Below are 12,828 nucleotides of genomic sequence, written 5' to 3'. Positions count from 1 at the left end.
TTTTTTTTTTCCTTTTTGTCTTTTTTCGTGACCGGCAACGGATCGCAACCCTCAGTGTCGCACCTGTACTGGACCGGGACCGGCAACGGGATCGCAACCCTCGGTGCTGCACCTGCCCCTCGCTCAGCCAGTGAGCGGGAACTGGTCTGTATGTGGGATCCGAACCCTCGGCGGGAGCGCCACCGCGCTCCCAAGCGGCGCACTGTAGCAGTGTGCCACCGGGCCGGCCTCAGAAAGATTCTTTTAATACTTAGTTGTTGACTTAGTTGTCCTCTTCACCTGAGAGGTGGTGATGGCATTGACCACTAAGATCATAATGGTATAGGGCAGGATAAACTTAGCTGCGTGGCATTTAAGTTGGCAATAGAAGGCATCCTGAAAGGGCCTTGAACAGTAGGTAAATATTTTTTTCTTTCCTAGATGTCTTATCTGGGTTGAGGTGGGAGCAGTTTTGCAAAGGGGTAGGAAAAGACATGGTCTTTTCCATCCCTAAGATTCTGTGATATTTTCTGTGTAGTGGCACTACTTTGATAAAGCTAAAGAAAATGGGAGCAGTAGAGAGGGAAGCCCCCACTGCTCCTCTTTGTTTGAAAGAGGAGGATATGTGATTTGTTTTGTTTTGCTTGAGGGTGTAACGTTTTTGGCCAAGAATGTAGAGAAGCTGACAGAAACTGTGAGGAGGCCCCACTAACACTTCAGTCCATTGATCAAAGCACTTGCAGTTCTCAGTTTAGGGCAAGTACAGCCAAACAGATATTGAGCAAAGAAAGAGGGTACATGTCCAGGACATTTTCATCTTCTCTCTCTCTTTACTTTGCCTAAAGAATTGCTCTGGACACCAGCCAATTCCTGTGGGCTTCCTCACACCAGTGAATTCTTTTGCAGTTATAGAGCAGAATGATTTTTATGCTTTTCTGATTTGGAAAATTATCACAATTATTATTGTTATTGTTATTGGCCTGGTACTAGTGAAGCTTATGACACTTGACTTCTGCAGTTCTTAAAGGGCTTTGTGACAGTCACATATCTGTAACTTTATGTGTCTCATATGCACTTTATACTCTGTTCCTACATATTCTGCTTTCCCTCTTTGCAGTGGACCTATTTCTCTCATTTACACTAGGGCCTTATTTCTTGTCCTCCCAGTGGCTGTTAGGCATTTACCTTTTAAGGCATGCAATTATCATACTGCTTTTGTTTTTTTGTCCCTTGTTTTGACACTGTAGTGGAAAGAATCTGGAATTTTGGAACCAAATAGACCTGGGTTTGAGTCCTGGCTTCTTACACATAGTGTATGGCCCTGGACAATTAATATTTCTGACTGGTAATATCTTTGTTTATAAAATGGAGATCAAACTTTATATCTTGAGAAAATCAAATAAGATGCTGTCTATAAACTGTAAAACTATTCAAAGTCATGAGGGGTGGACCCAGGTTGAGGAGAAAGATGGGAGAATTTACAAACCTAATTTTTTTTTTCCTTTTTGTCTTTTTTCGTGACCGGTAACGGGATCGCAACCCTCGGTGTCGCGTCCGTACCGCGACCAGCAACGGGATCGCAACCGTCGGTGTCGCGCCTGCACCGCGCTCAACCAGTGAGCGGACCAGTCTCTATATGGGATCCGAACCCTCGGCGGGAGCGCCACTGCACTCCCAAGCACCGCACTCTACCGAGTGTGCCACCGGGCCGGCCCTTTTTTTTTCTTTTTTAAAGATGACTGGTAAGGGGATCTTAACCCTTGACTTGGTGTTGTCAGCACCATGTTCTCCCAAGTGTGCTTAATGGCCATCCGTATATAGGGATCTGAACCCATGGCCTTGGTGTTATTAGCACCACACTCTCCCAAGTGAGCCGTGGGCTGGCCCCAAACCTAATTTTTGAATCCAAAAATATGTTTTCTACTGATAGTTTCTGAGGACGGGCCTTACTTAGATCTAGACACCCTTCTTAACCCACACTTCATACCCCAAAATGCTCCTGAATGGGCATCTACCTTGGAACACCTAGAACTTTGGCTTTGGGGTTGGACACAGCTAGGTTGGAATTCTGCTCTTGCCTCTCTTGTATTGACTTGGGAAAGTTATTTAATGCTTCTGAGCTGTTTTTTTCATCTGAGAAATACTCTAACAAAGAGTTGTATTGAGATTAAGTAATTTACAGAAATAATAAAAAGAAGAAAAATAAAAGTCAGAAAGCATGTAGACTTTGGAATCAGACACCACCAGGGTTCTGGTCAGGTTCTGCCACTTAGTAGTGGTATGATCTTGATCATGTTGCTTGGCTGCTCTTGGTGGATTTGAGTTGAAGTGAGTAAACCAGGTTCATAATCATGCTCAATAAACATTAGTATTTTCCTTTTCTAACTCCAGTGTCAAAGAACATAAGAAAAGGCTTGTGATGTATTTATCATCTAGAATGTTTTGTTTTTAACTTGCCATTTTACCTCTATGGATGCTTTGTCCCTACTGCTTGATTCGTAAGGGCATTTTTAACTTAATAAAGTGCACGGATCTTTTTTTTTAAAAAAAAAGATGACTGGTAAGGGGATCTTAACCCTTGACTTGGTGTTGTCAGCACCACGCTCAGCCAGTGAGCGAACCAGCCATCCCTATGTGGGATCCGAACCCGGGGCCTTGGTGTTATTAGCACCGCACTCTCCCGAGTGAGCCACGGGCCGGCCCAAGTGCACGGATCTTAAGCATTCAGTTAATGGATTTTGACAATTGTTTACATTCATGTAATCACTGCCCTAAACAAGATAGAATATTTCCATCACTTCTAGAAGGTTTCTTGTTTCTCCTTCCGATCAGTATTTGCCCCCTTTCTCCTAAGCCCTAAGCAGCCACTTTCTGATTTCAGTCACTGTAAGTTAGTTTTGCTTATTCTTTTTTTTTTTTTAAAGATGACCAGTAAGGGGATCTTAACCCTTGACTTAGTGTTGTCAGCACCATACTCTCCCGAGTGAGCCATGGGCCAGCCCTAGTTTTGCTTATTCTTGAACTTCATGTAAATAGACTTATATAGAATGTATTTTTGGGGGGAGGTAAGTCTGCTTTCTTTCATTTACTATAATAGTTTTGACATCCATCCATGTTTTTGTGTGTATCAGTATACATGGTAGTTCATTCTATTTTATTATTGAATAGTATTCCATTATATGAACATGCCATAATTTGTTTATTCATTCTCCTGAGCCCCTAGATTTTGAACAGTTTCTTAAAATGTGAGTGTCAATTGAGAGTAATTTACTCTTGATATATAAGGTAGTAAAGGACTGGAAAGCTTTACAGGGAATCTGCCACAGGGTAGGTCAGAATTTTTAGCACCTAAATATTGTGTTCTTGTGTACTTTCTCCTACTGGGCCATCGTTTAAAAGGGAAAAAAATGAAACTGTCCTTCTGTCTTTGAGTTTCCCATATATAATGTATTCCTTCTGGCCCAATGCCTAGAAAGTTGTTTATAGAGTTGATGGAAGGATATATAATTTCACTGTGTTCTGGAAGGTACTTACCTTGGCAGTCAAAAAATTTATGGGGAATATGCAGTATTCTCTCTGGAAAAAATAGCCAAATCTTGGCTCCCAGTCGTCCTCTCCTGTATCATCCTATTTCCTCACTCCCCCTCTTTACCCCCTGACCCCTGCCACCCCCCATCTAACAGTTCCCTGTGTGCAGCTTTGAGCCATTGAGTGTCCTTAGGAGACATTCTTCTGCCTTAGAAATAGTGTTGTTTGCCTGGATGAAATGTACAGTGTGCACAAGTGGGTTGTAGGGAAGCACACATGTAGGCCCTCCTGGGAGCTTAATGTCTTTGTTTTGTTCTTGTCACGGTTATATATGAAATAGTTCCTTTCTTCTTCTCCCTCCAAAAAAGCTACCAAGCCCTTAATTTTCCCTCTATACTAAATAAACCATCAAGAGTGGAAATTGCTTTTCTACCTTTTAGCCTTATACTGGCTTTATTCTCACTCTTTAAGGCTTTTTTTAGTTAATAAAATTGTCTTGTTCTTCAGCCACAACTTTTGCTTTTGTTTTGGCTCAGAAAATTTTGTTTCCAGGAATCCTTATGCCCCAAGAGTAAGGAGAGCCTTCTACATTGCTACAGGACTAGGAATAACCTTAATTAAAGGTTTTCTTGGAGAGCAAAAGAGAGTCTTAGCCTAAGAAATATGGTTTTCTGCTTCATGTACCTTCTAATGGATCTTGACTCTGGAATAGTAAACTCTGACTCCTTATTACTAGTGCCTCTGTCTACTTCAAGACAGCTTCTTTTATCTTAGAAGCAAAATGGTGGGGAGACTTAAAACCACATGATTCAAAGACCTGACTTAAAGAACTGGGAGTGTTTAGTGAAGGAAATAAGATAAAGTTGTCTTTTGTAAGAGGCTGACATGGAAGGCAAGATTAAACATATTTTTTAGAAAGCTAAATGGGGGTCCATGTGAGGAGATAACAGGAAATGAATTTTGTCTGTTTATGAGGAATGTATTCCCAAAAGAAATTGTTTGTATCCAGAGGTGAGGACTTCCCCTTCACTAGAGGTATACAAGCAGGGACAGAAGAACCATTTTTCAGAGTTACTGATGATTCAAGAACCTAATTATGAGAACTATGGATGTAGCAGGATGGAGCTGAATGAGAAAGTTTCTAATCGCCCTTCCAATTATGAGATTCCATGATTCCTTTGTTATCTTTGGTAGACTTTTCATTTTATTCTCTGGTCTTTGGCCATCTGTTCCCTTAGTTAGAGGTGGTATTGCATAAGGGTTAAAAAAGTAAGTACCAGAGCAAAATTTCCTGGCTTTGAGTCCTGGTTCTGCCATGTACCAGTTGTATAACCTTAATCAAATTATTTAACTTCTCTGTGTGTCAGTTTACTTATCTATAAAATGGTGATGTTAATAATACGTATGTCATAAGATTGTTGTAAGATTAAATGAGATAAGTAAAGTATGTTAGGATAGCACCTGGCACAATGTAAGCCTCAAAAAAATTTAACTGATTACTGTTATTATCATCCCTCTCTCTGTCAGTTATTTCTGCTTATAAGAAGTGGGCTCTGCATGGTGCTGACAACACAAGTCAAGGGTTAAGATCCCCTTACTGGTCATCTTTAAAAAAAAAAAAAGAAGAAGTGGGCTCTATCTGGTTCAGATAGTACCTCTCTTAATATACCCTTTCTGTCAGTATGCTGGGATAGTAAACTCAACTCAAAATAGCTTAAATGATAAGGAAGATTTGTAACCTCACATATCAAGAAGTCCAGAGATAGGGAGGATCCAGGTTGACTAATTCATTGTCTGCATCACAGCATCAAAGATACAGGCTTATTCTCTCTGCTCCCCCATCCTCTGTTCGTTGGCAGGATGCTGCTAAAGTCCAGGCATCATCTGTACACAAGACTACCTTCAGCAGAAGATAACAACCCTTTTTCTCTCGTGGCTTTTTAAAAAATTTAAATACAGGAGGAAGCCTTTTCTTGAAGCCACCTACCCAGCAAAATCCCCTCATGTCTCACTGGTGATGATTGAGTCACTTGTCCCTTCAAAAACCAGTCACAAAAAGGAAACAGAATTACCACAATTGGTCTATCTGTTAGGCTAATTAAGATCCATCTCCCAGGTCTTGGGAGTAAGGTCACTTTTCTTGATCATGTGTCCTCAGAGGAAGGCAAACACGAAAAGAAATCTGGGTTAGATTAATGAGTGTGGAAGAAATGGGAGATCTGGGTAGGCAGCCAATATAGTGTGCTAACTTGCCTTTTCCTTTGCTGCTTCCTTTTGTCTCAGTGTTAAAATTACTTTGTTTTACACAGCTCTTTAAGAGGCCAGTGGTCTAATTGAAATGACTGACTAAATTCTTGAAAGTGAGTGGATTAATCACTGTGTGTTTTATGAGTGTCTGAAAGAATCTAAAGGTCAGGTTTTCTTGTTTCCCCAGTGAATGAAGGAAACCATGTCCTCAAAATTTGAGTTTGATTATGTGACATATTCTGTATGCAGCTGTTGTGAATGGACATTTTTGTTTATTTGCTTTCCTAGTATTGTTGCTTGAACACTGAAATTTTTCCTGGTGTCCAGATGATTGATACTTTCCTGACCCACATGTGAAGGAGAACAGCAAAATTGTCATTCTGATTTGAAAAAAAACACCTATTTGGTAATTAAGGACCATTCTGGAAAAAAGAAACAACCAACTGCTTTATGTTTTTTTCATTTACCTTCTCTTTCTGATGGAGAAATCTATTTGAGGCTATTAAAGCCCAGAAAAGAGAAAAATATTGAAGGTCCAACATGTGGTTAAATTAATAAAACTTAATTTTGTGTGACTCTAAGGCTGATTATGATCAAGACTGAAGCAGTTTGTAGCTTAATATAGGAAGCAACTATATAACAGTTAAGACTTTCAGAAATTGATGATCCTGTCCCAGTTTTCCAGGGAAGGCTATCAGGCCTCTCAGGAAGTTATAGAAAGGAGCTTTTCTTGAGGTGATTGCATGAACTTACATCCAAGAACTCTTCTAATTCTGATCTTTCTTAATGTTTCCTAGCTAAGAGATATGGAGAAGGCATGCGATGAGTTTTACTAGTACTTCAAACTGAAGAGAAGTTGAGGACTTGTTGGGGTGTGGGTAATAAATACATGTATACATACATACAAGAGTACATAAACAAAGTCCCATGTACAACCAGTGCTGTTGCTTTGTGTTGCTTTGCCTCCCACGGACTTGTCACTCATCTTCTCCTGGGTGACCGAGATGCAAAGGATTACTCAAAGCCCATCTCTTCTGAGCAGTGAGAGGCCCTGAAGTGGTTAATTTCCCGCTGGAACCCTCAAGTGAGAGGCATCACTTCCTTGGGAAATTAACCCCGAATTGGGGTTCTCTTCCTGCATTTATTTTCCAGACCAGGAAGTTACAGGAAGAGAACATAGGTGGGGTTATAGTTTAATAATATAGGCTGGTAACTTTCAGTGAAACAAGCCAGATGACATTCCAGTAAGGCAATAAGTGGTCCTATCAACAACAGCTTGATCTTAGCAAACATTCCTTCTCCCTCTAGCAGTTTTCCAGTATCTTTACATTACAATCAGTAACTAGTCTGTCCTTGAGCCAGCAACCTTGCTGTGCTACAAATCTTTACTTACACCAGAGACTTATAGCCTGAGGAAAATTTCCAGTCCTCCGCAAGGTCAATATTTGAAACTGCAAGACTTTGGAAAACCAGTCCCTGTGAGGTATATGCTTTATAGTATATTCCACACAGTGCTCTGTAGGTTATAACTCTGTAGAAACCAGTAGCTATTGAATCAATTAATTAAAAAATGGAATATTGACCATTTTCTTTTGTAGTCAATTTCTTCCAGTATTTCTCATCTTTAAATTCAGCTGTATGACTTCATGATTATATGAATGACTCTCTGGCACTTTAATAAGAGTTTATCTAGACCTAAGCAAACTTAAGTCTTCAGGCAACTGCTCAGGAACTGCCACAAGGTGAACAAAGCAATAATCTTGTAGGCTACCTAACTTAATGTCAGGAGGAGGTTACCTGTGCTTCTTGAGAGCCTTCTGGGACTTAGCTTTAAAGTGATTTGAAGGAGAGAAAAATGTCTGGTGTGACAATTTTCTTGAAGCATTGCTACCCACTTATTTGTTTATTTAGTTAAGTTTCTAGTGCTACTGGGAATAGATGTGACATCTGGGAAGGTTTCCCATCTTACCTTTTTTAAGGGAAAGAAGTATTTAGGACTGAAGTACAGTCAGTAACCCATGTAAGGAGACACCTCTACAAACCGTTGTTGGAGCTAAGCATGTTTGATTTCAGCAGTTGAGGACATGAATCTGTATATAGAGCGTCAAGTTCTGTTTCTCAGTGAGTACCTGAAGAACTTTGTTGGCTTCAGTAAATCCCTGGTAGTGATAGTATAAGTGATACAGACCTGGCCACCCTTGCACTATAGATACTCTGTATTATTTGGGAGGTGGTAGATTGATTGAACCCAAATAAGGAATAGCAAAGCGAAGATTCCGCCTCTGAAGATTCCACCTCTGGGGGAGAGACCCAATCTTTCTAAAGGACAGATGACACCAAAGTTCTCTAGTTTGCTTAAGATAAAGGAAAGAATTTAAGATTCTATAACCATGGTCTGGTTTTGCTGCCTTTTTTTTTTTTCCCCTAGGCAGCTGGCCAGTACTGGTGGGTGTGAGGGTCTGAACCCATGACCATGGTTTTACAAGGCTGTACTCTAACCAACTGAGCTAACCAGCCAGCCCCTGATTTTGCTGCTTTTTGATGGGGGAATAGCGTGAATTTGGTAACAATGTTGTGGTTTGTGGTAACTGTGGAGGTTCTCTTTCAGGAAAGAAGAGTGTTCCACTCCTGGTGAACAGAGCTTTATAATATTTTTTTCTTCATTCTGGAAAGAATCTAGTGAGTTAAGTGATTGAGCTGAAAATGTGAGCAAATTTCTATAGGGAACAAGAGACAGCAAAGTGCCAAGAGGACTCACACTAAATTGTTTTAAAACTGAATCCTGGTGAATCTCAAAAGTATGCCAAGTAAAAGAATCCAGATAGTGTATGATTCCAGTCATATAAAATTCTAGAAAATGCAGACTAATCTGTAGTGATGAAAAGCAAATCAGTGGTTGGCTGGGGGTGGTGGACAGGTGAGGGAGAGATTACAAAGGGGCATGAGGAAACTTTTGGGGATGATGGATGTATCACTATCTCAATTGTGCTGGTTTTAAAAGTGTATGTATGTGTCATAACCAATTGTATATTTTAAATATATGTAGCTTATTGTCAGTTTTATCTCAATAAAGCTTAAGAAAGAAAAAAAAAAGAAAGAAAGAAAACACAGGGACTCTTTTCTGGGTTATAGGGAAGCTGCTGGAAAAAAATATAAATACGTGAAATGTAAGTCTTGTATGTGTATTACATATGGATACACACCTCCTGTTTAATGTATTTGATATTTCTTTAGGAGTCCATAGAGGCAACTGAATTCTGTTGAAGAACATGTCTAACAGTAACACTACTCAAGAGACTCTGGAAATAATGAAAGAATCAGAAAAAAAATTGGTGGAAGAATCTGTAAACAAAAACAAGTTTATATCTAAGACTCCAAGTAAGGAAGAAATTGAGAAAGAGGGTGAAGATACCATTTTGCGTCCAGAGACACAGGTAAAGATAGAAGTGCATCGTATGCATACCTTTTATACCTGAGTAGAAGTGGGAATATGTAAGAACCCAGTCATTTATATTAATGCTTGATTTTCCTTAAAAAACCCCAACTTTAGCTCTCAAGAAGTATCTCCCCCTTTTGTCATAGAATCTACAGTGAAGTCTAAAGAGGACAGAGTGAAATCCCTAATCCATTTGGACCTGGTTCACTGGTTCTTACTACATTTGGTGCATTTTGATATTTTTTAACTATCAAAATATAAGCTGAATAGAGAAAATAAAAAATAAAAAAAAATAAGCTGTATACAAACACGTATTTAACAATTATAAAATGGCTCATGCAATAAATTCTTAAAATTAGATCTACCCGGCTTTACACATAGTGTTAAATTCATATCCTGATTGTGTTAAAGCAGTCAGCACTTTCTGGGTCAGAAATAGTCCTCTGACTTGCCACTTGGTAAATGTGAGGTAGAAGAATTTTACTTTTTGGTTGCCATCCTGTTTTCCATCCAAATTCATATGTCAAGGGGCCGGCCAATAAGCTCAGTTCAGTAGAGTGTGGTGTTATAACACCATGGTCAAGGGTTCGGATCCTGGTGCCGGCCAGCTGCCAAAAAACAAAAACAAATTAATACTGCAGTACAGAAATGATAGCAGTAGATGGTCAGCCAAGCTTCTTCCAGAGTTCTTCTTTGGTGCCAGCCAGCCCAGACTCTGAACCTCCTCTAGCCTACCTGTTGCAGCCCTTCTCTTCTTTTGTGGACACTGTTGGTTTCTTCTGTTACCCAAGCACAACTTATACAAATCCTTTCCTTCATGTTCAGGGATGAAACTGGTCTTTATTATAAGATCAGAAGATAAACTGTTAACTCTAGCAAGAAGTTAGGTTAAAAAGCAGGAGCAACAGCATTTTAGGGGGTTTGAAAACTTGAAGCATAATTTTTCTAGACAACTCAATTCACCTAGGCCTTGTCTTCTTTAAAGATTAAAACAGCAACAACATAAAGAGATGAGTTAAAATCAGACAGCTCTCTGAAATATTTTGTTCTGTAGCTGCCTGCTTTTCTACTATCTTTCCTCTTACAGTTTGCCAGATCTCTGTCCTGGCTGCTTTTCTTTACCTTTTACATGTGAGTTCCCCGCCCATCCTTCTAGAGTTTGTGGAGGCAGCCTACCACTATTCCAACTATACTCCAGCCTCCTCTGATACCAGTAATGAATTTTAAATCCTCAGGACAGATAAGTGATGAATGTTTAATTATGTGCTGCCACATTACATGAAAAATAATTAAATGAACTTTTTGGTCCAAGTTATTCTGTTCTCAGGAGACTTATAAATGGTGTTCTGAACTCCTGTTATTTGTACTTCTTGAAGATAAGCAGAAAAGAAATTTATAGGTTTTATACTCCTATGGATACCCACTTTAAAAATGTCTTCATCTGGATATACAAATAAGTTGTGTAGAGAGTTGGAGGGGACCTGCCTCCCCTCTGACTTGACTTCTTTTGTTGCTGCTAGAGCAGGTGGAGCTGCTGCTGCCATCTACTGGAGCTCCTGTTCCTTTTGCAAAGTCTTCAGTCTTGTTGGCCACCCTGGATCCTATGGAGCAGTCTCTTAGAAAGCCCTCTCCCCTCTACAATTTCCCAACAGATCGTGTGCCTCTTCTAAAAGTTCTCCTTCTCCTGCCTTTCCCCCACTCATACCCCAGAAGTCTCAGTAAGAATCTAACTGGTTCACTCAAGGGAGTCCTTGAATTGGAGTTGAAAAGTTTGGGGGAAAGGGGATTTTCATTACTTGTACTGTGTGGGATGTATTTTTGGGATCAGCTGTTGAAACTCAGGACATCTTTTGCGTGGAAACAGTGCTACAGAGTTCAGGTTCTGAGATTCTGTTTAGAATGGGCAAGCCCTCACTTAACCCTTACTGAACTAGGTGTGTCTTTTAAATGACCAACTGGGTATGGCCTCCTAATTGGACTTTCTGCCTTTAAATTTGTAATCCCTTCTGATTCATCTTCCATACTGTTTTAGAAACATGTTTGCAAAATAAAGAACTGATTGTTTTAATTCTCTTCAAGCTTTGTGTGTTATTGCCCTAGAATAAGTCCCAGATATCTCAGCATGGTATATTGCGACCTAGTCCCTTGCCTATCAGCCATTGCCTCTGGCATCCTATGCTGTAGCATTATCTGATTCCTTGGTCCCTGGTATAAATGGGAGCCAGAAAGTTTGGGGAAAGCATGCTTTCGTACATGCTTTCTGTGCCTAGAAAGCCTCCTTAGTATTCTTTCCCTGGTCTCCTCCAACTCCTGAATCTTTCCCTCCCAACATCTGTCAGATATCTCTTTATCCTTCAAAATGCAATACACGTGTCTTTTTCTTTTCTTTTTTTTTTTTTTTGAAAGATGACCGGTAAGGGGATCTCAACCCTTGGCTTGGTGCTGTCAGCACCACGCTCAGCCAGTGAGCAAACCGGCCATCCCTATATGGGATCCGAACCCGCAGCCTTGGTGCTATCAGCACCGCACTCTACCGAGTGAGCCACAGGCCGGCCCAACGTGTCTTTTTCTTTTTTTCCCTTTTTGTCTTTTTTACCGACCAGTAACGGGATCGCAACCCTCAGTGTCACACCCATACCGGGGACCGGCAACGGGATCGCAACCCTCAGTGTTGCGCCCGCACCGCGCTCAGCCAGTGAGCGGGAACCGGTCTCCACATGGGATCCGAACCCTCAGCGGGAGCGCCGCCGTGCTCCCAAGCGGCGCACTCTCCAGTGTGCCAACGGGCCGGCCCACACGTGTCTTTTTCCAGGAAGCCTTCCTTGACAACTTTATTCACCCATTGTGGTTCTCTATCTTTTACTGATCTATCGTATGGATCTTCAGCTAATGTCTATTCTTTTTCATAGAACTATAAGCTCCACAAGGCCCAGGATTAGGTCAGTTCGGGCTCACCATTGTATCCTCAAGACCTAACACAGTGCCTTACACATAGCAGGCACTCAATATTTGTGAAAGTATGAATTTATGTATTGCTAGGTCTGAGTTAAATGCTTCTGCTGTGTGCTCCTGTACCACTTCATGAGTACCTCCGTAATGTACTAAACGTACTGTATTATAATTGTTTATCCGTCTTCTCCAACAGGATTGAGTTCCTTTTTGACAAGGTTTGTGTCTTTTATCTCTGTATCCTCCAGAAGTTAGCATAATACTTGGCGCATATTAGGCTTTCAATATGTGTTTGACTGTTTAATGAAAACTATCCATTCTGGGAAATAAGCAGATTCATTGTTGGTAGGGGTACAATTGTCACAACCATTTTGAAAGACAATTTGGCAGTACTTCATAAAAATTTTTAAATGGACTACACATAAACTATATTTATATAGATTCAGTGATGTGGTCATTGTTTGTACTGGCAAAAGGTCAGAAACATCCTAAATGGTGCAGTTTAAGGGACTGGTAAAATAAATTATGGTATAACCACACCATGTAGTCATTAAGAAAAACAGGATAGATTGTCTATAGAATGATATCCATGGAAATTTTTATTTATTTATTTATCTTCTTTTATTTATTTTTTTTAAAGATGACCGGTAAGGGGATCTTAACCCTTGAGTTGGTGTTGTCAGCACCAC

The 12,828-nt window shown here is 40.3% G+C and overlaps 1 long non-coding RNA gene across 2 annotated transcripts in view; it reads left to right on the top strand.

Moving 5' to 3' along the window:
• The window catches only part of LOC103594195, a 22,843-nt gene extending 11,585 nt beyond the window's left edge, over positions 1-11,258 (top strand). The window contains exons 2-3 of one of the 2 annotated variants that reach the window (XR_550826.1): positions 8,989-9,188; positions 10,716-11,258. This is a non-coding gene — a long non-coding RNA (uncharacterized LOC103594195). Of the gene's footprint in view, positions 1-8,988; positions 9,189-10,710 lie in introns of both variants that reach the window. The other variant, XR_550825.1, reaches the window with a different exon arrangement.
• The last annotated feature ends 1,570 nt before the right edge of the window (positions 11,259-12,828 follow it).

Source organism: Galeopterus variegatus, unplaced genomic scaffold, assembly GCF_000696425.1.
Source record: "Galeopterus variegatus unplaced genomic scaffold, G_variegatus-3.0.2 Scaffold1505, whole genome shotgun sequence".
Lineage (NCBI taxonomy): Eukaryota > Metazoa > Chordata > Mammalia > Dermoptera > Cynocephalidae > Galeopterus > Galeopterus variegatus.
Note: the sequence above shows the minus strand (reverse complement) of the source record. Positions and strands in the feature narration are given on the sequence as shown.